General features: G+C 40.6%; 1 long non-coding RNA gene across 1 annotated transcript in view; it reads left to right on the forward strand.

Moving 5' to 3' along the window:
- Positions 1-23,773, forward strand: part of LOC140105196 (uncharacterized) — a 111,104-nt gene that overhangs the window by 53,958 nt on the left and 33,373 nt on the right. The window contains exon 2 of the long non-coding RNA XR_011850521.1: positions 20,655-20,719. This is a non-coding gene — a long non-coding RNA (uncharacterized lncRNA). The remainder of the gene's footprint in view (positions 1-20,654; positions 20,720-23,773) is intronic.

The raw sequence follows: 23,773 nt of genomic DNA on the forward strand, positions 1-23,773 counted from the left end.
TGCGTGCGCCAAAATCCCGGGGCAATTCGGTCCAAAATGGAAATCGTTGGTAAACCCGAGGAAAATGCATCAGATGGACCCTTAGTAAATGAGCCTCTATGTGTTTAAATCAAACTGCCTGGCAGCACTTAATGCCAAATAGCAGAATACACTACTAAGAAATATAAGAAAAGACTTCTACTTATAATGGGACTCGTATGTTTTGCTTCCATCTTTTTCCTGATAAAATAGATGGATCGCTATTTTTACTGTCAAATATGCAAAATGTCCCCATAACAGCTTAACTGGCCAGTTAGTAACTTTAATAATATAGAGGCCATGGAAGCTGTGGTTAACCAGGTATAGAGCCTGGCTCAGATGGTTCAGAATCTGGCTGAATATGTGCTGCAGCAGAACAGCCCCCCTGTTCATTTTAGGCCAGCCAATGCTAGAGCCCTAGGTTAAGTTGACAATTTTTTTAATGGAAATAGAAGGTTTTTTTTTACATTGCAGGAAGCTGCTAATGATATTTGTGTTCTTCTGGTAATGATGCGTACCTGTTGTTTGTTTCACTGTTGAATATAAAGTGTATGACAAAGTCATTGTTGATTCAGAGGCCAAAGACATCAAGTCCCTTAGTCTGGTTTCTGTGAGAAAACCCTAAATCTGTGTCTGTTTTGCCACCTAACGATGTGTATGCCTGTGAGCCTAATATGTTTTCTGTCATCTGTAAAATTGACCATTCATTATTTTACTGGTAGCCTAAGTGATCATAGGATGTGGAGAAATAGGTTGCAGTCTGTACTAAGGCTAAACTTTCCAGGGATTGTGCTGAGAAGTCTTCTGATCTTTCCAAGCCATGGACACATTTGACCTTCACCACCTGATGAAGGTACGACCTGATGAAATGTGTGTCGGGGTGGTGGCCAGTACAATTTACTTCCTATGCATAATACTAGTTTTTGGATGTATCAATGTCTTGTCACTTGGGAACTACTGGATATTCAGGATAAACAATTTGTGAGTTGAGCAGTAATTTTATGTCTGCTGCTGGGAAGAATGGAGGAAACAAATTGCTATCGCTGAATTTATGTGTAACTTTTTAAAATTTCCCATCCTGTGCTATGTCCCCATTTTCTGCACAAGCCCGAAACACTTAGTAGTCTAGTGAACCCTCAAAAATGGGGAGCGGTTTACTGTTACATTTTTATCTAACAACACTTGGCTGCAAACAACAACCCTCCAAACAAACGTACCGTCTCAATACCTGGTAAAAGTTACAGAGTAGTGTCACAGTACTAGACATGCTGATCATTCTCATGCTCTGCTACTAGGCAGCGGATTTCCAAATCATACAGGTGGTCTTAATAGTCACGTGATGTGGAGAATTATGCTGAAGCATGTAATGTTTGCGCTAGGGAGGAGACTTCCTGCAGAACCACTTTCTTCCCTGCCTGCCGACTAAATGGTGGTCACATTAATTCATGGATTTCTTCACGGATCTACCTCCCTCTTAGGATATCACTGTAATTTGGGTGGTGTCATTTCTGATGAAGAAACGGACTAATGCCATAGAATTAGTCACTGTTTGTTGTTGGTGTTCTTAAATGGCATGAGGTGCCTGAATCTGTTGTGGGTACCATTTATATCTGTAAGTTTCTGGTGTGTGATCTGTAAGAAGTTGGGGATACAACTGTCAATTTTACCATCCTTTCCGCCTTAGTCTACCAGGCAGTCTGAGCCAGACAATTTGGTTATTGAACAGTATGTCAGCAGTTTTGTGTTTGACTTGCAGAAAGAATAAGGGAAACTTTTGGTTCTTGCTGAGAAAAATCCCCATTTTTCAGAAGTTATGAATTTGATCCCCATCTTTCTTGTATGTCTTCTGATCCATTTAGTAATCTTGAAGCAGGTGATATTGTATCCAAACTGTGCAAAGTATAGGAGCCCATTGAAAGCCCTAGGCATTGACAACAAAGAAGCAGAATCAGATAGTCCAATGAACCCTCCTAAAAGGGACATACTGTCGGAAATCTAAGAATGGGTTCTTGTTGCTGTGTTCTGATTTTGTAAACCACAGCCACGGATGCTCTACTTCATGCTGTGGTTGACAGCATGCTTTGCCGAGTTTAGTTCCCCTGGCTCAGCCGAGTGTGTGTTCTCTAGGAAGTTGGGTGGTTTCATCATGGTGCCTAGTGAGTCAGCTACAGTTTAAGTGATGAATGGCTGAAGCAAACAGCAGATGGCCCTTGTCCGGTAATTCCGCATATTCATGTTGCTGCCTTCAATCAGGTGCCGATAATACTGTTTTGTTACTTTTATCTCCTCTATTGTGCTGTTGTGGAATTCTGATCCTTCCTACTCTTTGCCTTGCTGCCATCTTGGTTTTGAAGCAGTTTTTCTGACTTTACTTATGTTTGCATGTCTATTTGTTTGTATGTCTCCATCTTTGTCATCTGTTCTGAGCACATGTTCAGAGAAGGTGCTATTGTCCCTACAGGTTAGATTACTGTGGGGGTGTAGGCAGGGACAGGGGTCATGGGTTAGCTCAGGACCTGCACTTTTCTCTTAATTACAATTTCAGCAGATTGTCTCCGTCAGAAGGAAAATAAAAAAAAATGTGTCAAGTAATACCAATTCATAAGTTTGTGTAGGGGATTTTGTACTGAAACTCTAAAATGTACAACTATAAAATGTGAATGAATAATATATTGAAAACAAAATGAATTTTTTAGTCATACAAGAGATTTTACATGCCTTGGTACAAAGGTCATGAATTTTTACTATCAATTTCACTCACTATAGTGCAATGAATATTTTTGCAGTTTATATCTATGCCAATTTATACAAGAACATCTGACTCAAATATCTAATGTTGGTCTGGGAAAGGTTAAACTTGATGCCCAAATGTTTGCTGCAATTTCATTGCATGCCATTGTACTAAAGTATTGTACTAAAACTTTAAAGGTTTAAAGGTTTATTATATTGAAGAAAAATAGTGGAAAGAGTAATGAAATGTTCATTGTATATCTGGACAATAGAAAGGAACCATAATGTAAGTTGTGCATATCATACAATGTCACAAATACTGTCAGAAATGACGGCTATTATAGTACTGCATAGAGACCACATTTTCATCATTTAACAGAAATCCTATATAGGTACTAGCTAATGCTATCGGTACAGAAAACACATTTGACATGGTTGGATAGTTTGATTTAATGGAAATGCTTGAAAGATTTAGTAAGGGAAGCCGCTTATTGCATCCAACGCTATTCTTTACCAATCCAGCACATTTGGCTACAATGAGACAAGGATCATTTTTCAACATATAAAACGACTTGCCAAACCTGAACTAGTCACTCTAGGCATACCTTATTTCAGGTCTCAGTCTTCAAGCAAATACAAGGAGATGTGACAGGCTGATCTGGGCAGATGCGCCAGGTCTCACCTGAGCAAGAGCTTTTGTTATTGTATGCTATTGTATTACTGAGCCAATTTATATTACTTGTCTCGAGGGCGACCTTACACGTTTCCTATCAGAAGTTGTCATGAGGTTAACTCACAAAAAAATGACCTTTTGGGCTTTAATAAGAATTAATGGCAGGAAGCTCCCTTATTCCTGTTTAGCATTTTCCCTACAGACTTCAAATGCTCTTCATGTTGGAATTGTCTCTTGCAGAATTTCAGATATTTATCATTCTGGGAAATAGGATTTCAAAAATGCTGAATATTGTAGTATAACATTTACAATGAGAGTATGTCGTCAGGTAAAAGCTGTGAGAAAGGGACAGATCTTAGCGTCTAGATATTGTCTTTCATAAGAATAATAATACAATATTAAAAATTGATGTGGAATTATGAAAAATTGTCAATAATCTAGAGAGCACAAACACAAAAATAGTAAATGTTTTATTTTTTGCCACTCTTGTATCTAATTATCTTTTCATATCAAAAGAAAGCAGCACAATAAATATATTTATACTGATGGCCTGGCTGACTGGAGGTATGTTCCCACCCCGAAACATGCCCACCCTCCTTAAGAGCTGTCTCCTACCTCCTCACTCATGTGGACCACACACAATCAGATGCCTGCACTATAAAGAGATCATTGCCTTCCCTAAATTAGTAAAATGAAGTTTAAGTTTGGGTCCGCTCAACACTAGGTACCAGTAGCAAGATTACTACATAGATATGGTGCCAGAACCAATATTACTACAAAGATAGAGTGCCAGAACTTAAATAGTAATTACTTAAGCCTACTTCATAAAAACAGCACCAGAACCAAGCTTACAACAATAATAGTGTCTGAATCATGATGAGTGAGACAACAAAGTCTTATACTGCACCAGATTTATCACTGTAACTGATGCTGGATGATATATCTGTCATAGTATAATACTGTCTCCATGTAGCTCTCCTTCAGAGGAAAAGATAACAGAGAGTCATTGCATGGAGGAGATGCTGATGATTTGTGTACACATGGATAATACCAGCATTTACTGTAAATCTGATGACTGACAGACGATGCATTTTATGTGAACAAATCAAAAATTAGACTGCTTACCATAAAGCAGTACACTGGAACTTCTTGATGCACAGATAAGGTCACAAGGCCTAGATGAAAATCTGCACAAAATAAAAAGGTGCTCCGGCACTCAGAGGTCCTCAGTTAAATGAAACTTACCATCAAAATCAAGCATGATAAACCAATGGCACTCTATGATCTCCTTCCTTTTTAAATCAACTTTTACAATTATGCTAATGAAGTGGCATGGCTGACCGCCAAGTAGTGAGGAATTTCAGATCCAGGCTTCAGGCTCCAGGGTTTGGAATCTGGATATACTGTCCATCCTAAACCCCATCCTGTCATTTTTTAACCATTTGATACAATATTTTGGCCCCAGGTTGTTGCAGCCTGCTAACTCCCTTAAGGCCATGGCCTAGAATGTTTGTGGTATCCGCCACCGGCCGTCTGGGCGGCCGGTCCAGTACTGCAACCAACTGAGTGTTTCACGGATCCTATCCATCTCTACCTTTTCTCCAGCCTACAAGTCCCTTAAGGAACAGCATGTATTCTACTTGAGCTAGGACACTACATTTTGTCTGAGGCCTACTCTGCATCTGTACCCATGTCCTCTGTAGCCCAGCTTAGTGGCCTACTACCTATAAGCTAGCACCCACTAGCCAGCTGGTGGCAGATAGCATTTCTATAGCAGTTATATCTACTTTTCTTTTATATTGTCATTGTCCCACTTACTGCATACTAACATTTACTAATGGCTACCTCATGTTGAGTATTGAGTTGCATAATGTGATGTTAAACTCCAGTACGTTTAACATAAACCTGTAGGTATTCAGGAGTCCCATTTCTCTTATACCTCCGCACCTTCATACTTTCTCCCGCAATATACTAAGTTTTTTTCCTCCTCACCCCTGAGAAAGCATAGGGGTGTTTTATTATTGTTACTATTTATTATTACTATTTAGGTGCCCTTCTATAACTTTAGTTATTAAAAATAAGAGAGCTAGAATTAATAGAATTATGCACTACCATGTTTGTCCCTGACTTAATACTATTATGTTGCCCAGCTTGCCCAATTGACTACCATGAATGGTGGGTTGTTAACCCCGCTAGGGGTTCTACTACTACTGATTTTGTTCTACTACAGCTCTCTACATTACTAAGTACATTTCAGAATGTCAGTACTCTGATCTCCAACATGTGTAACAATTTGAACTTCTCCTTAAGACTCTTGCACCATTTGCACTCCACTAATTCACTAATTTCCCCTCCAAACTCCTAACTGTTATCTTGCACAGAAGCCTTACTATCCCAGAACATTCCTACTCCTTTCTATGGTGGAGAACAAGTAGTCTGACATGACAGCATTTTATTGATGGTGTTAAAGAAATGCCTGCTGCTAAATTTCTTGAAAAGTTTGACCTCCCCCAATCTGATCACTTTGCTTTGCACCAGATGCTACATTTTGTTTGGTCCCTTTGTCCTGCCCCAGTGCTATGACCATATGTGAGTTTACCTGTAAGAATGATGCTGTGTCTCAAGGTATTATATCTTCACTTTACAACATCTTAAACCAACACCCTAAGGATCATTAGCTCCCGTTCATGCTTCAATGGATCATGACATAAGTACCCAGTCTCTACAAGAACATTGTTGTGACACGGAGGCAAAGGGGAACCATCAGGTGATCCTGGCTGAAACCATCTTTAAAATCCTCCACAGAATGCACATAGTACCAACTAAAACACATATGATTAGTGTTTACAATCATCCTGAACCTAATTTTTTAGGGGGTGTGGAGATTTAGAAACGGCATTTACACATTTGGTGGAAATGTCCAGGGATAAAATCTTTTTGAAATAAAAGTGTTCCACATCTCACTAGAGCCAAATCCCACAACTTTACTATTAGTGGGCAAATCTAGAGAATTTAAGAACCAGGCTCGCAAACTTAACCAATTTATTTGTATGGATTCATGTGGCTGTAAAGTGGAAGTCCCTACACCTTTTAGTAGCCAAGGTTAAGACCAGAGTTACAGTGTGATTACCTTGTAGGTCAGCATCTTGATAAGAGACAGCCAAAATGAAGGCCTTTAGAACTTGGCAGCCTTGGATTGATTACATTCAATTGACAAATCCAACAGATGCATTGGCACCATAGGAGTTATGCAATGCTATGGTATGGTTCCCCCTTGCCCCTGCCCATTCTACTTGTTGAGGAATTTTGGGTCTGTGAATGCTGTAAATTCCCTTACCTCCACTCCCATGTGTCTTCCCCTTGCCTAGTGTCTCTGTTTGTTAATTGCAGGGTTTTTTATTATGTTCAATGAGGTCATTGCTAAGTTACTTTTTTTTTATAATGTACATTGCCTGTAGGACCTCGCTTTCTCTGGTGGACACATTGATCTTCCTCCTGCTATTGTCTCTCTTGACTCCTGCATGGGATAAATAGGAGTATTTTGCCACATGTGATTATGTGTTTCCCTGATATTTCTTCTGTTCTTGTGCACGCATGCTGTGCAGTACCTGTTCATTGTGAACCCTGGCACATTATGCCTTCATGCTATCTTTCTAAAATCCATCAATAAAAACCACAGGATGAAGCAGTCTAGAACTCTGTGTATCCACAGCACAAAGAGACTCTGGGAACTGCCCTAGTAGCCCTTTGGGCACATTAGCATAATTTTATAAGAAAGGAGGTCTTGGATAACAAATACAAGAAGATTGCCACTGTCTCTCTATTCACACACATATATATATATATATATATATATATATATATACACTCACTGGCCACTTTATTAGGTACACCATGCTAGTAACGGGTTGGACCCCCTTTTGCCTTCAGAACTGCCTCAATTCTTCGTGGCATAGATTCAATAAGGTGCTGGAAGCATTCCTCAGAGATCTTGGTCCATATTGACATGATGGCATCACACAGTTGCCGCAGATTTGTCGGCTGCACATCCATGATGCGAATCTCCCATTCCACCACATCCCAAAGATGCTCTATTGGATTGAGATCTGGTGACTGTGGAGGCCATTTGAGTACAGTGAACTCATTGTCATGTTCAAGAAACCAGTATGAGATGATTCCAGCTTTATGACATGGCGCATTATCCTGCTGAAAGTAGCCATCAGATGTTGGGTACATTGTGGTCATAAAGGGATGGACATGGTCAGCAACAATACTCAGGTAGGCTGTGGCGTTGCAACGATGCTCAATTGGTACCAAGGGGCCCAAAGAGTGCCAAGAAAATATTCCCCACACCATGACACCACCACCACCACCAGCCTGAACCGTTGATACAAGGCAAGATGGATCCATGCTTTCATGTTGTTGACGCCAAATTCTGACCCTACCATCCGAATGTCGCAGCAGAAATCGAGACTCATCAGACCAGGCAACGTTTTTCCAATCTTCTACTGTCCAATTTCGATGAGCTTGTGCAAATTATAGCCTCAGTTTCCTGTTCTTAGCTGAAAGGAGTGGCACCCGGTGTGGTCTTCTGTTGCTGTAGCCCATCTGCCTCAAAGTTCGACGTACTGTGCGTTCAGAGATGCTCTTCTGCCTACCTTGGTTGTAAAGGGTGGCGATTTGAGTCACTGTTGCCTTTCTATCAGCTCGAACCAGTCTGCCCATTCTCCTCTGACCTCTGGCATCAACAAGGCATTTCCGCCCACAGAGCTGCCGCTCACTGGATGTTCTTTCTTTTTCGGACCATTCTCTGTAAACCCTAGAGATGGTTGTGCGTGAAAATCCCAGTAGATCAGCAGTTTCTGAAATACTCAGACCAGCCCTTCTGGCACCAACAACCATGCCACGTTCAAAGGCACTCAAATCACCTTTCTTCCCCATACTGATGCTCGGTTTGAACTGCAGGAGATTGTCTTGAACATGTCTACATGCCTAAATGCACTGAGTTGCGGCCATGTGATTGGCTGGTATGTGATAAATAACCCCCTTTATTATTATTAAATTATTACTTATTTATCCTGCTGATGGCTGGACATGGTCAGACAGGCAGTAGGGCACATCATCCCTCCCATCTCCGTAAAAGAGTTCAGCAGATCCATCACTCAGCATGCTGGGATTAGGTGGGAGGAAGAAGCACATGCATTGAAACACTATGAGCATTTCCTGCTCTCCTCCTCTCACTTCCTCCTCCCCTCAATTCAGAATGAAGATGCTATGAAGAGAGGTAAAAGGCTTAACAAGGGGATGGGAAGAAGCTGTTCATTGCTGCACAGAAGGCCAGAACTGGTGGCAGGACCTTAATGGGAGCTGGAGGAAACACTTTCCGTCTCTCAGTAATGAGGAAACATTAGTATTAGGATGAAGGGATCTTTAGGTATTATTATTATTATTTGTTTTATTATTTATGCAGCACCATTAATTCCATACATAACATTAAAGGGGTATTCCAGGAGTCAGCATAATGGGTCCTTAAAATATAAGCTAATATATAATTAGTTGTTATTTAAAATTTTGCTCCCATTAGCAGAAAAATGCTGTAGACATAGACTGTAATGAATAATTAAAATGCTACTGGCCCTTTAATGAGTCCATTAATTTCCTCAGCGCGGTCCGTTGCGCAGCAGACACAGGACAGAAGATGCCGCTGGTCACATGTCCACATCACATGTTCTGCACCTGCCAGGGCAGGTCATGTGATCACCACTATGTTTGGCTGAAATTGGTTAGTTGCAGTGCATTCAGTATGGCCAGTGTTACCATAGTAATTATGTGAAACTGTCATCACCAAAACAGAGCATGAAAACCTGTTAGATCATCACCGGGAGCAGAGCATAAGAGGGAGGAGGAGTTACTGAGAACTAAAGGATCTTGGGACTTGTGGTTTCCAGTGGCAGCCATCTTGGTGATAACTCCGCACACTTTAGAGAGGCCATAAAATTTTGTGAATCATAAAATCAAACTATTTAAGCTTCATTTTATGACTAATGACATTGAGGTTTTTTACATTCATTTATTTACTGCCTCATGGGTTTTTGTATCAGAGGTTCATATTCCCGGAATACCCCTTTAAGACAAAAAAAAATACAGGTACAAAAATCACAGTGATCAGGAAACAGTCGGAAGGGGGACCCTGCCCATGAGGACTCACAATCTATATGGGAGTGGAATACGGAGACTCCAGGACCTGGGGCTCCATTTCATTATATAACTGGCCAGGCCTTTGACTGGCATTCCAGTATTCCCCCTGATAGGTCTTATCCCCTGTTTTATTACAGACCTTAATAAATGTAAAAGATAAGTGACTTTATTTATGTACCATTTATTGTAAATGTACTTACTCTAAATATACCGACTCTAAATGTAACAAGTGACAAGAAATATTCACTCATAGCACTGAATATCAAGAACACCAATGCTTTTGATAATGTGTTTGAGAGCAATGAATTTTTGGCACCACAGTGAAATTCTGTGCTATGTACAGGTGTGGAACAATGCAGCATGTCAGATCACGACATGTCTGACTTCCTGTACTCGTACATGAGAAAATGCAATTACAGGCTATTTCTGTAGACTTGGAGTTAGCTATTGTTATGAAGTAACTGTATGTTTCTTGAGTTGGCTTCTTATTAATAACTGAACTTTTTCCTTTTAATTCTTTACATGTTATTAACATTTCAATGCTCAATTCTCAAACTGAATATCATTTTCTACAGCAAAATGAATGGTTGTAAGAGAAAACTATTTTTTTTCTCAAAACCAGTATTTAATTGGACCAGGGTGACATTTACACTGTGGAAGATTAGATATCCACTGCTGACAGCAGGAAATGACAGTACACCTTGTTAAGTAGAGGAATTGCTTGAAAAGGCTGTCTACCAGCTGGTCAGTGCCATTAGATTCCAATGAGAACTAAATTAATCATTTTATTTTGATAATTATTTCATTTAACAGTTTATTATTCTATAACCACTCAAGTGATTTCTTGTAGTCAAGAAGAAGAAAAAAAATCCTAGACCGCTGTTCATATTCATAGATACAGGTTTTCTTTTGTACATGCTTGGTAAATGCTATCAGTATTAGTCGCTACCTGCCACTGCATTGGCTTTTTGACATTGTGATTTGTGTTGCCATACTGACACAACGGGGCAACGATCCAGCGGCGCGTTCTGTGCGGTGGATTAGGGTCTTCCGGCGATTCACTAAGGCAGTTCCTCCGACGTCCACCAGATGACGCTGCTGCGCTGAAGTTCCCCGAGGTCCGCCGGAATGCAACATCCTATACCTGGTGAAGGTAAGTGTGTGTCCCGTGACACTTTTTTTTAAAAAATGCAGCGGTTTTTCCGAATCTGTCGGGTTATCGTTCGGCCACGCCCCCCGATTTCCGCCGCGTTCATGCCGATGCGCCACAATCCGATCAGGTGCACCAAAAACCCGGGGCAATACAGGGAAAATCGGCGCAAATCGGAAATATACGGGTAACACGTCGGGAAACCGCGAATCGGGCCCTTAGTAAATGACCCCCAACATGTGAAAATGCAGAGATTTCAATCCCAAGGAGAATCTTGTCCCACCCTATTCACTACCTGCTACTAGTATTGAAGGGAGCTGAATGCGAACTCACTGACAGTAGTTAACAGAGCAGATTCCTTTACTTACCCTCTATAGGCACGAGCAGATCCACCTCCAAATGTTTGAAATGTGCACCCATACTGCAGTAAAATTGCTGCTCACAGGCTTGAAACCAGCATTTTTATTTATTTTGTAAAGTGTGAAAAGTAAAAAGAAAAATTTAGAAAAAAACTACCATTAAAATCAAGCACCAGGCACTGTGACAGTGGTAATATTTGTGTAATTGTTAAAATCTAAAATCAACTTTTAAAATTATACTAATGAGCCATAAGGTTTCTCTGCGTGTTACCAGAACCCAGTCTCTGAGCAAGCTGCCACAATGTCTCCCTCTCCACTCTGCTCTCTCAGCACTTCCGCATTCCCTCTGACTCATGTAATCTCATAACAGTAAAATAAGTTGCTCTAACCCCTCCAGCACTTTTCTGACTCATTAGCATTATTTTATAAGTTGATTTTGGATACCTTAGATATCCAGTGCCTTGATCTATGGGTAAGTATCCCTGATTTGTCAAGCTAGATTTTGATGGTAGATTTCCTTTAAATAAAAAAAACTGTACAAATTTGATATCTCCAAAATCATATTGATGCAAACTGGTAAATGTTACAACTCATGGCAAATTGGCTCTGTAGACTTTGGGGGAAATTTTTCAGAAGTGTCTGAGAGCAGAACTTCCCATTGCAACCAACCAAGGCCCTACTTTAATTTCCCCACAGCTGTTTATAAAATTAAACCAAATAATCTCTGATTGGTTTCCACAGGCTACTAGAATAGTTTTACCTCAATGCTTCTGATAAATCTTCCACAAAATTGTATTTTTAGAAGTTAAGCCTTAGTTATTTTGCCTACCACTGCCATGTTACTTTGGCCCTGACATGGGACAGAGATAGGCAAGATAACTAAGGCCAGCTGCACATGACCCTGGTTGGTCATTGAAAAGGGACCATGAGCAGGCTGGATTTCAGAGACCAACCACAATGCAGAGAATGGGACATATATTGATATGTGATGCAAGGAGTCCCTTTTTTCCCCACAGAACATAAGCACCACACTGTAATAATGCACCTGGTCTAAAAATTCCACCTGGCCTTACTTTTCACTGACCAAGCATGGTGCAGTCAGTCTAAAGTTCTGAAAATAATTTATGAATGAATAGGAGTTCTTTGCAAATATATCTATACAGAAAACGTAACAAACGGATAGAAGCCGGGAAAGATTTTTACCTTAAACACCAGGAAATTAGGACCCAGCTGTGCCTAAATAGCACATTTTGATGACATCATAGAACCACAGGGAAGCATAATGCGGCAAAGCAACAAAGTCCTGCGTAAAGTGCTATTAAAGCTGTGCCACTGTAAGTTGACTGTGAAGAAGAACATATTCTGTATGTTTTAAGAACCTGGAAAAGTACTGTAGTTTAACAGGTGGAATTATATCACACAGTATATAATTTTAATCAGTGAATCATATCTGTAAAGAAATTGTGTTCAGACAGAGGAAGGTCAGGTTCACATCACCATTTTAATTCTAAAAAAAACTGAAATAAACAAAAATAAAATTGCCCGTGTCAAAAAAATATTCTGTGAAAAAAACCTGAAACTTTACTTTCTTTTTATTTCAGTTATTAATATTTTTGTTTATTTTGCTTTTTTTTAACGTATCAGTTACTGTAAGAAATACAGTCTAGGAACAAAATAAACTGGACTTGTCTCGCTTCTCAGCACTACACCTCCTTTATAGCTCCTGGTCTTTGTTTTGCTATAGCCGGAGTCTGACCTCTACAGTCAATCAGTGATTGACTACTTACATGCCATATAAAAGCCAGGTTTTATACAGCCAATCAGCCTGCATATGGCACATCATTGCTCAGCCACCCTGATTGGTTGCAGCAGTCACAAGTCAGCCACAGCACAACAGATAATGGTAGGAGTAAGGTGGAAAGTGTTAAAGGGGTTGTGCAGCCGTGACTCCTAAATTCTCCCCAATGCTAGTAATGGTATTGAAGAGCTGCCTTTTACACACATACTTTGGTATTTTTCCCATAATGCAGTGATGTTTGCCACTTGTGTCTCTTCTTCCATTTACAGTATAATGGTCCTTCTTAGAGAGGACCCCAGCTAATCAGTCAGTAGGCCCTCCCCTGACTCTTGCAATAACCTAGGTGGGAGTTTATTATTTATTAACAATCGTAAACTGCGGAGCATCCTGTAACCAGTGATATCCATTAGTATAGTAATTGAAAGTTGCAGCAGTAATCCAAGGTAATTCAATAATTTTATGTATATATACATGTGTAATATAGGTCATATAATTCGAGCTAATTATACATATTACTTTGCCATGATGTGAGGTCCCTTATGTGGGGGGTATATGTATGTATATGTATGTTCTCTGATATTGTGTACACTATGTTTGAGACCTTGTCAAAATAAAATAAAATATAATATAATAAAATAATAAAAAGAAAAAGAAACGACTGATTTATTGAATTACCTTGAAGTGCTGCTGCTATTTTCCATTACTACACTGAACTGGATTCGGGTAACTGGAATCTGCACACGGCATGCACCCACACATACAGGAGTATACTCACATTTGGGGTTATAACATTTATATCCATTAGTATACGGCTACGGCTTGTAAGTACTTATTATCTCTCCCTGTGTCTGTATAGAATAGTGTACTGCCTATTTTTCACTAGACAGAACGGCAGGATATCTTGATATCAAATATTCCCATGGTCCCTCTCCATGCACCGGGACCCGGCGCGCGCCGAACTAGTACAGCGCGTGTCGGGAAGGGGTTAATCGCACCATTATGCCAAAATTATGGGGAACAGCATGGCGATGACAGAGTGACCGAATGAGGCTAGATAGCATCTAAAACATCCAATAATTGACCCTGACACTATAGGGGACGGAATGCAGAGGCAGCGGCAGCAGTGGCAGGCTAGAGAGTGACATGGCGACATACCCCAAATGGACTCAGGCTTCAAACCAATTTAAAAAAATTCCTTTTGGCGTGGATAACGTGTAGCACTGTATGTATCAGTATTTTGCCTGGTTAAGGCGGCAGAGAGGAACCAAAGGAGGTGAGCAAGAAGCGCTGAAATGATTTCCTATGTGAACAAAAGGTTTACGGTATATTTAGTCGATAACACAGCATGTTGGCGAAATAGTGAGCAAGTACTATAATGTATCTGGTATCAGGTCTCCAGCATGATGCGACAGATGGGCTGAGTTCCATTATGTATCTGGTGAAACACCTGAAAATTCTGCCTGACACAGTTCGTTTGATAAGGGAATGATGTGCTGTATTTCCTCTTGTGTTCCAGCGTCTGGGATATAGACGGTTGAAAGTTGCGCATGGAGACATTGGTGGACGCTGTGGAGGATCCTGGAGACGAAATGGACAGCATGGATGCCTCTGTGTTGATTAATCTGCCTAATCTTGGGATGGAGCTGGCGGTCCGCTGCCAGGCGAGCTTTCACCTGTCCAAGCCCCTGTCTCTCGGCCTCCCCACCCAAAATGGGCCTGGGGGCCAGAAGCGTTTACTTTGAAAAAATTATCATTTTCAAAGCAGGCGGGGCTACAAATAGCACTTCTAAGAACCTTTTGTATAAGATCAAGTGTAGTACTGTTCTTATAAGTAATTGGCCTGGTTATGGCGGGGGAGGGGAACGTAAACAGATGCACAAGTAGCGCTGAAATAATATCGGTAAATGATAAAAGATTGGCAGTATAGCAGGATGGCGACAAAGTTAACAAGTTTGATGTGGAAGCCGTGAAAACAACCCAAAATTCTGCCTGACACAGCTCGTTTGCTAAGTGGACGATGTATGGAGGCAGCTATGTGGACGACTTTTGGAGGCAGCTATGGAGATGACGTGTGGAGGTGGCAATGGAGACAATGGGGCACATTTACTAAGGGTCCGCAGCCGCGAATCCGTCGGGTTTTTCTCGAATATTTCCTCTTTGTGCTGTATTTCACGGAATTGTGGCGCACGCGATCGATTTTTGGCGCAATCGCGCCGACTTTCGCGCGACAGAAATCAAGGGGCGTGGCCACCGGACAACTCGAAGGATTCGGAAAAACCGCAGAATTTAAAAAGCCATTTGTGTCGCAAGATCAAGCACTCACATACACCAGAAAAAAGCAGGTGAACTTCGGCGGACCTCGGTGCAGGACTGACACCTGGTGAATATCGGCGCACGGACCTTAGTGAATCCCAGCAGAACCCGAATCAGCGTCGGAGAACCCGCCGCTGGATCGCGACTGGACCGGGTGAGTAAATGTGCCCCAATGTGTGGAGGCAGCTATTGAGACAATTAAATTTGGATAGTGCCTGTATGTGGCAATCCAAAAAAGTTTTCAAACCAGAGGAGCAGGTAGATGGCCCTCCAGAAAAAATAAATACATAGAGTACCTGTATGTGGCACTCCCAAAATTTGTTTAAAACAGAGGACCGGGTAGGTGGCCATCCACAAAAATTAAATACATAGAGTACTATTGCTAGAGCCAGTTGGCCCTGGCAAAAAATATCCAGTTTCCTCTGCTTTAGTGTAGAAGGAGAAGGAGGAGAATGAGGAGGAGGAGTGCATACATTTTTCAGGTTCAGCTGCTTTTACCTAGTGGAGAATGGAAATCCTGAGAAATCCAGGCTTTATTCATCTTGATAAGCGCCAGCCTGTCAGCACTGTCAGTCAACAGGCGTGTACGCCTATCGGTGATGATGCCACCATTTGCACTGAAAACCCGGTCTGAAAACACGCTAGCGGCAGGGCAGACAAGAACCTCCAAGGCGTACAGCGCCAGTTTGGGCCACATGTCCAGCTTTGAAACCCAGTAGTTGTAGGGAGCTGTGTGATCATTTAGGACGATGGTATGGTCAGCTACGTACTCCCTCACCATCTTTCTGTAAAGATCAGCCCTACTCTGCCGAGACTGGGGACAGGTGACAGTGTCTTGCTGGGGTGACATAAAACTGGCAAAGGCCTTGTAACGTGTACCCCTGCCAGTGCTGGACAAGCTGCCGGCTTGCCTACTCTCCCTCGCTACTTCCCTCTGCGGCTAGCGCTGTCAGAAGGGAAATACTGTTTCAGCTTGTGCACCAGGGCCTGCTGGTATTCATGCATTCTCACACTCCTTTCCTCTACAGGGATTAGAGTGGAAAGATTTTTCTTGTATCATGGGTCCAGGAGAGTGAATACCCAATAATTGGTTCTGGAATAAATTCTTTGAACGCAACGGTCACGGGATAGGCAGCCTAGCATGAAATCTGCCAAATGCGCAAGAATTCACTCCCCTCACTGGTCTGACTCTCCATTTCCTCCATCTCCTCCAACTCCTCTTCTTCTGCCCATACACGCTGAACAGTGAAGGACTGAGCAATGCTCCCCTCTTCTGTGTCGTCAACATTCTCCTCCTCTTCCCCCTCATCCTCCTCCACCTCCTCCGATAAACAGACCTGAGGGTGCTTTGGCTATCAACAAGGGAATCTTCTTCCCCCGTCTCTTGTGACGAGTGCAAAGCTTCCAACTTCATGCTGACCAGAGTTTTTCAACAGGCCAAGCAGCGGGATGGTGAGGCTGATGATGGCGGCATCGCCACTGACCATCTGTGTTGACTCCTCAAAGTTACTCAGCACCTGACAGATATCAGACATCCACGTCCACTCCTCATTGTAGACTTGAGGAAGCTGACTGACCTGACTACCAGTTCTGGTGGAAGTTGACATCTGGCAGTCTACAATCGCTCTGCACTGCTGGTAAACTCTGGATAACATGGTTAATGTTGAATTCCACCTCGTGGGCACGTCGGTAAGCGGGCAGTTGGAGGCGGCGCTGTACTGCCCTGAGAGTGGCAGCATCTGTGCTGGACTTCCTGAAATGCGCACAGATGTGGCGCACCTTTTTGAGCAAATCAGACAGATTGTGGTATGTCTTGAGGAACCGCTGAACTATGAGATTTAACACATGGGTCAGTCTGCAGAGTTGCAGAGCCACCACCACCGTTGTCACACACAACCATGCCTGGCTTCAGGTTCAGCGGTGCCAGCCACAGATCAGTCTGCACCGTGATGCCCTGTAATAGCTCTTGGGCGGTGTGCCTTTTATCACCTAGGCTCAGCAGTTTGAGCACCACCTGCTGTCGCTTAGCGATGGCACTGCTGCTGTGCCTAGAGCTACCGACTGATGGCGCCATGCCCACGGATGGTAATCCGGAGGAGGAGGTGGAGGAGAGGTGGGAGAAGGAGGAGGCATAGTAGGCCTGAGAGGCCTGATGAGGAGACAGGGTTGTCAGACAGTGGTGAAGTTGTTGTCAGGGCAGGAAGCCCGATGGGGGAGCAGACTGAGGGATCGGAGGATGATGAGGTGACAGACCCAATCTGAGTTGATAGGCCGGGTGAACACAGTGGTTGTGAGACGGAGGCGAGTCCTATACCAGAACAGGTTGGAAGAGGCAGTGGTGGGGCCCCTAGTTAAGAAGCCTTAAAGGGGTTTTCACATTTCAGCACATAAATGTTATTGTTTGTATAATGAAACGTTATACAATTTTCAAATATAATTTGTGTATCAATTCCTCATCATTTTCCAGTATGCTGGTATTTTTTGCTTTATTCTAGAAAAATAAGATACATTACATGATACAAGGTACATACGCTACAAAACGTTCACACAGCCATGGTTCTTGAGATCCCAAATCAGAAATTGCATAAAATCATAGAATAAAATGTCATTCTACAGGCATTCATTTGTGTTTAACAAGAATAAAAAAGAAGGAAAAGCTGTGAACAGGGAAATGCAATCTGGTCTATCTTTCACACCAGCCTTTTGATGCTGTACATAGAATTAAACATCTTTGTCCATTTATATTATTTCCCATTCTTACAAGCCTGCTAATGAGAAGATCTGCCCCATGCGTCCTTGTGAAAAACAAATCCACAGGCCCCAGAGATGAGCAGGAGAAATATTGATTTTTAATCAAGCTGGAAAATTCACCAATATGTTCTATGCTCTTAAAACTGTGACTGTCGTGAATATAGAATGTATGAGGCTGTAAATGATTTTTCTGGAAATTGAGATTGTTCCCACTTAAGTGCCATGAAAATTAACATCAGTTTTCTCTTTTATGTCAGGATGGTTTCATATTGTGTGAAACAACATGGTTTATTTCATTACATTGCTCCCATAAAGTACTTTGTTCAGTGCTGCTCAACAGCGGAAATATTATCACAGTCCACTATTTGCACCATTTTAATTTCTGTTTATAATAAAACAATGTAATTGTGCAAAACAAATATAGCAATATAATGTTCCATTACAGAAAGTTCAAACTATTTGCTGTAAGATCATTAGGAAAAGCCAACTATACAATCTGCTTTACCCTTTCCTGAATTCAGAGCAAGTAGCAGATTAGAACAGGCTAAGAAGTGTTAGAAGGTTGCCAAATTATAAAGGCCGCCACGTCCTGTATCTCTGTGCATACATACATAGCTATCAATCATTCATAGTTCCACTATTCGACTAAATGAATATTTCTAAATATAGAAAGAGCAAATATATAAATAAATTACAGGTTAGGACCAGTTCACACCTCAGTTATTTCATCAGTTAATGTAAGCCAAAACCATCACTCCAGATGTAAATCTTTTCATTATATCTTATCTCTATGTAGTCTCCATATCTGCATTTAGCTCACTCCGACTCTTATTTTTTTCATTAGCCTTTTATATTAATGTGCTCTTGCACATTTGGTAACAAGTATATTTTAAATTTCATTCAACGACACAGAAAGATATGTTTTTCCTGAATTATTATAACTAGCTGTAGATCCCGGCGCTGCACAGGAACAAAATAACTACTGCTTTTAGCTATAACAAAATAGAATGGGTTTATAAAAAATATTTTATATGTAACTATCTCTCTCTCTGACTGTCTCTGTGTCTCTCTCTTGCTGACTGACTGTCTGTCACTGACCATCTCTTTCACTGACCCTCTCTGTCTCTTACCTATTAGCGACTGTCTCTCTCAGTGACTGTCTCTGACGTCTCTTTCAGTGACTGTCTCTGACGTCTCTTTCAGTGACTGTCTCTGACGTCTCTTTCAGTGACTGTCTCTGACGTCTCTTTCAGTGACTGTCTCTGACGTCTCTTTCAGTGACTGTCTCTGACCGCCTCTTTCAGTAACTGTCTGACCTTCTCTGTCTATGCCCTTCTATGTCTCTGAGGTCTCTTTCAGTAACTGTCTCTGACTGTTGCTTTGTCTATGTGGAGATTTATCAGAAGTGTCTGTGATAAGGTTTTGGAAAGCGCAGTGTAAAAATTTTGTCTAGTCTATGATGTTCCTTGAGTCACATAAAGCAGCTGTGCAAAATTTGTTGAATGTAAACGTGACTGTGCAGACTCCTTTAGCGGACATACATACACACACATACACTCAGCTTTATATAATTATTATATAATTATTCAGAAATTTGGGATGATGCAAATGCTCTGTAAAATGTTCGCAATGCATATACAAAGCATATTGACAGTTAAACAATTGTTCAGCAAAATTTTCTTTAAGGTCCCTTTAAGGCTTAAAGGGGTTTGCCCATGCCAGAAAGTTCTTAAATTATAACCCCCTAGTTAAGTTTGCACAATGAAAATTATTTTAACCCCAATTTAAACTTTAAAATTTTAGTTTTATTGCTGTTTTAGCTCCTATCACTCAGTGATGGTGTGTGAGTATGGGTACTGTGTGCTAACAATGTGTGTAGATTATCAGGTTACAGGGGTTATCTACACTTAAATTTAGCTTCTGAACATTCTACTAATATCTGACATAGAAAAAGAGAGATGAGACAGTTCAGAGGTGAGAGATGATGATATCCATAAGATGGATATAACACACAATGACACTTTTACTCAGTTATAACACACACAGTGAGCTCTGCTATAAAGATCTTATCTTTTCTGTAGCTTGTAGAGTAAGTCTTTGCATGCTGTTGGCTGGCAGGAAGTGTCTGTTTATGTCTATGTCTGAGCTGTTCTTGTAATGGAGGGGGAGGTGTAGAGATGACAGTGCATCCTGCAGACAGGAGAATCAATTCATGAGAAGAATCTGTCCTGCCTGACCATTAAGATCAGAAGATTTGCGGTCGTATATACCAGGACTGATACAGGTTGGCATGCTGTATTTTTGTTAATAACACTGAATTAGAGAATGTTATTTAGTTATCCTGAGTATATTTATGTATCTTTTCTTCGTGGGAATACCTCTTTAAGACTTTCATTTATGAATTAAATGAGCTAATGAATTCAGACTGCCTTGTTCAGCTTTTCTGTGCAGCATAAAATGTTCTTTTAAGTGTTTTTATGGTCTCCAAAGACATAGCAATACTGCATTAACAGATTATTGACAGGCAAACTGAGGTTTGAGCTTCTAAGGTCGTTGTGTATGATTTCACCTGATCTCTAGGTTCCTGGGAAATGGATAGACATTAATTACTTTCACAACCCTTGGCGCCCCATCTAATGGTTTTACTTTGCACTCAATTACCAGGAACAAGATGGGAAACAGCATAGTCTTGGTTCATCGACTGGGATGCGGCAAACACAGTTTGATGGGTAAGTATTATGAAATGGGCTTGATAGGTCTGTCAGTTAACAAACTCAATCAAAATTGTTCTGCTTTTAAAAAAAAATAACATCAGAATAATATCAGACAATATTGTTGTGACAAACAATTTTGACATATCCATTACTAAATATGAAAATGCATTTAAATGATATTTCGTTTTGATGCCTGTTGATGATTGCACTATTTTCCCTAGATGTCTCCTAGCCTCAAGATCTAGGTGCTGGAAAAAAATAAGATGAAAGTAAATAGGGCGAGCACAAACTCCTGGAGATGCTTTCGCCATACAGCACATCATTACTGTGCATCAGAAATAATGTTGAAAATGGAGAACTAGAATCACACCTCAGGCATGCATTGTTATACTATAGTAAGATGATGTTATCCAAACAAATTTGGGGTCTCATATAAACTATTTTCTAAGACATTGGATACATAAAATAAAAATATATATGATTTAAAAAATAAGAATATCCAATACTAAAATAAATATATCAGTATATAATAAGTAGGGGACCCATGTGTGTTATAAAATATACAGGCTTTAAGCATTGAAACAGTCCTAACGTATTGAAGAAAGAGAAAAAAATGTGTTTTAGGTGTCAAACTTGCATCAAAATGTTGAACCAAACTGTACAAGTAACATGATACATATACTTAGCCTTAAGTCTCCTGCATTAGTCCTTTGGGAACCCACTCCACAATGAACACATACCAAAAAAAAGAGAGGAGTATACAATGGTTCTTTTTGTATTTATAAAACACTTTTATTAGTATACATCCGTAAAAACCACATTCACATTACATATTTAAAAATGATAACATCTAGTCAACTATGCTTAAGTCCAGAATACATAGAATGTGCACATAAATAATACACTATGGGTCAATAAAATACAATAACATAAGCTATATTCACAGTCCTGCTGCTTTACCATTTACCATCTGTCTCTAAGATATTAGATAAGCCCATATAATACTCCATAATATAATACTCATATAATAATCCACAAGAATTTTCTATGGTACACTACTGTATAGTAACTTTTAGTAACTAAAAGATGAAGCCTTAAAGGGTTGTCCCACAACAAGACAAGTTTCTTAAATATACTTGGGATGACAAAATAACATGTTCTCTACCTGTCTCTTATTAGTCCTGGTGTACACAATTTCAGTTTCCCCTAGACACTACCCTCTAACTTCTGACTTAGGGTAGGGGAAGCCATCTTGGATTTCTGTATGGAGCTGAGTTTCTCTCTCTCTCTCTCTCTGCTCCCTGCACTCCAGCCCTGTCCCCCTGTAGTCCAGGATGGAGCTCACAGACACTCACTTCCTGCCAGAAAACAACACATTGTGAGGAGAGAAAAGCTGCAAGCTACAGGCAGATAAGTTATTCAGAAGAGGGGAAGGCAGGCAGGAGTTCTCATAGTGTGGGAGCCCATATGTAGCAGACCTGACAGTAAGTCATAGGCATCTCATGGATCTCATCATCTCTGATATGTCTCATTTCTCTTTCTATGTGTCAGATACTAGTACAGTGTTCTGAAGCCAGATGGAAGTGTATATAAACCTGTACCCTGATAATCTAACCACATTATCAGCTCACAGTACTAGAGAGATCGTGAAATGTCTGCATAGAGAGTCCCCGCCCACACCCTGGAATTATGCACTGACCATCACTGAGTGATAGGAGCTAAAACAGCAATAAAACTCTGTAAAATTGTAAAGGAAGGGGTTAAAATGCTCTTTATTGTGTAAACATCACTAGGGGGTTCATGTTTGATAATTTTCTTTTGTGGGAAAGCCCTTTAAGGAGTGACCAGAACAAGCAGCAGGTTGTTAATCTAAAGTTAGACTTAAATTAGGTAAATTCACAACTTTCATCTGATAAGCCTGGTGATAAGATTATTATTCTCAAGAACGAGTATTGTAGATATCTGGATTTTTGAGACCCTAATTATGCAGTCCTGCATTATCTAAATAAATCTTGAATAATGTACAATGGAATATCATGAAACTTAATTGAATAATTCAGAGGCTGAAAACGTACTGTATCTAGTCCTACTTTTATTCAGCTACAATTTGTATTTATCTAAGAAATCCTCTGCAGCAAGATAAATGAAGCAGATTAACAACTAGTGAAGCACTTCCCAAAACTCATGAAATTGGAGAAGATATGTGCAATGAAGTCACTCGACTTACCTAAATTTTGGTCATGCATGGTTACCAGTTCGTCTATGAAAATGACATCTGCATGGATGCTCATGTTTCAGATAGAGGTGTTAATGCGACCTAAGAACAGGGGCATAACTTGATGGGGTGTATCGAGTGTTCAAACCCTTACCAGTTTTTAATATATAACACATATCAGGCCACATTTATCAAAAGTAGTGCAAACTACACTATGTCCAGTTTGCTTGTGGAGTGTACCGATTGCACCAGATTAATCAAAAGTGGCACAAGGTTTTCATTAATATGGTACAATCTGCACTGTTCGGGAAGTGTGCATTAACTTTTTTTAATGCACCTTTACCATAGAGCATGTGACACAATTCTGTTGAATTGCAGTAATAAATGTGCTGCACAGTCCAGCTCTGCACTGGAACGCAGAATTTTGTGGCACTTTGGGCATAGTGCAGCCACAACACAATATTGGCAGATGCACTTTATAAATACATGTACAAAAACGTTTATAAATGTGACCCATTGTATCCAAAATAATATCAAGATTAAGTACAAACATATTACAAGTTGCTGTACCCTGTACAATAGAGAGTTTCATGTATCTTTAATAAAGATGAGCAGTTTGGTCGAAATTTAGGTTCAATGGCTTAGTCCGAATTTCTTGACAAAATTTGTTTTGCCACCTGGAATTCAACCCTAACTTTGGCCTTAACACAAACTCCATTAAGGTCAATGGGGACCCGAAATTTAACACCAAAAATGGCTGTAAAATGGGGCTAGTAAGGGCTAGAGGTTTGAAAATGGTTGGAATTGTTAAGCAGTTTTCTTGCGCACGATGGGCTATGGAAAGTACTTAAAAT

The sequence above is a fragment of the Engystomops pustulosus genome, chromosome 1 (assembly GCF_040894005.1).
Source record: "Engystomops pustulosus chromosome 1, aEngPut4.maternal, whole genome shotgun sequence".
NCBI lineage: Eukaryota > Metazoa > Chordata > Amphibia > Anura > Leptodactylidae > Engystomops > Engystomops pustulosus.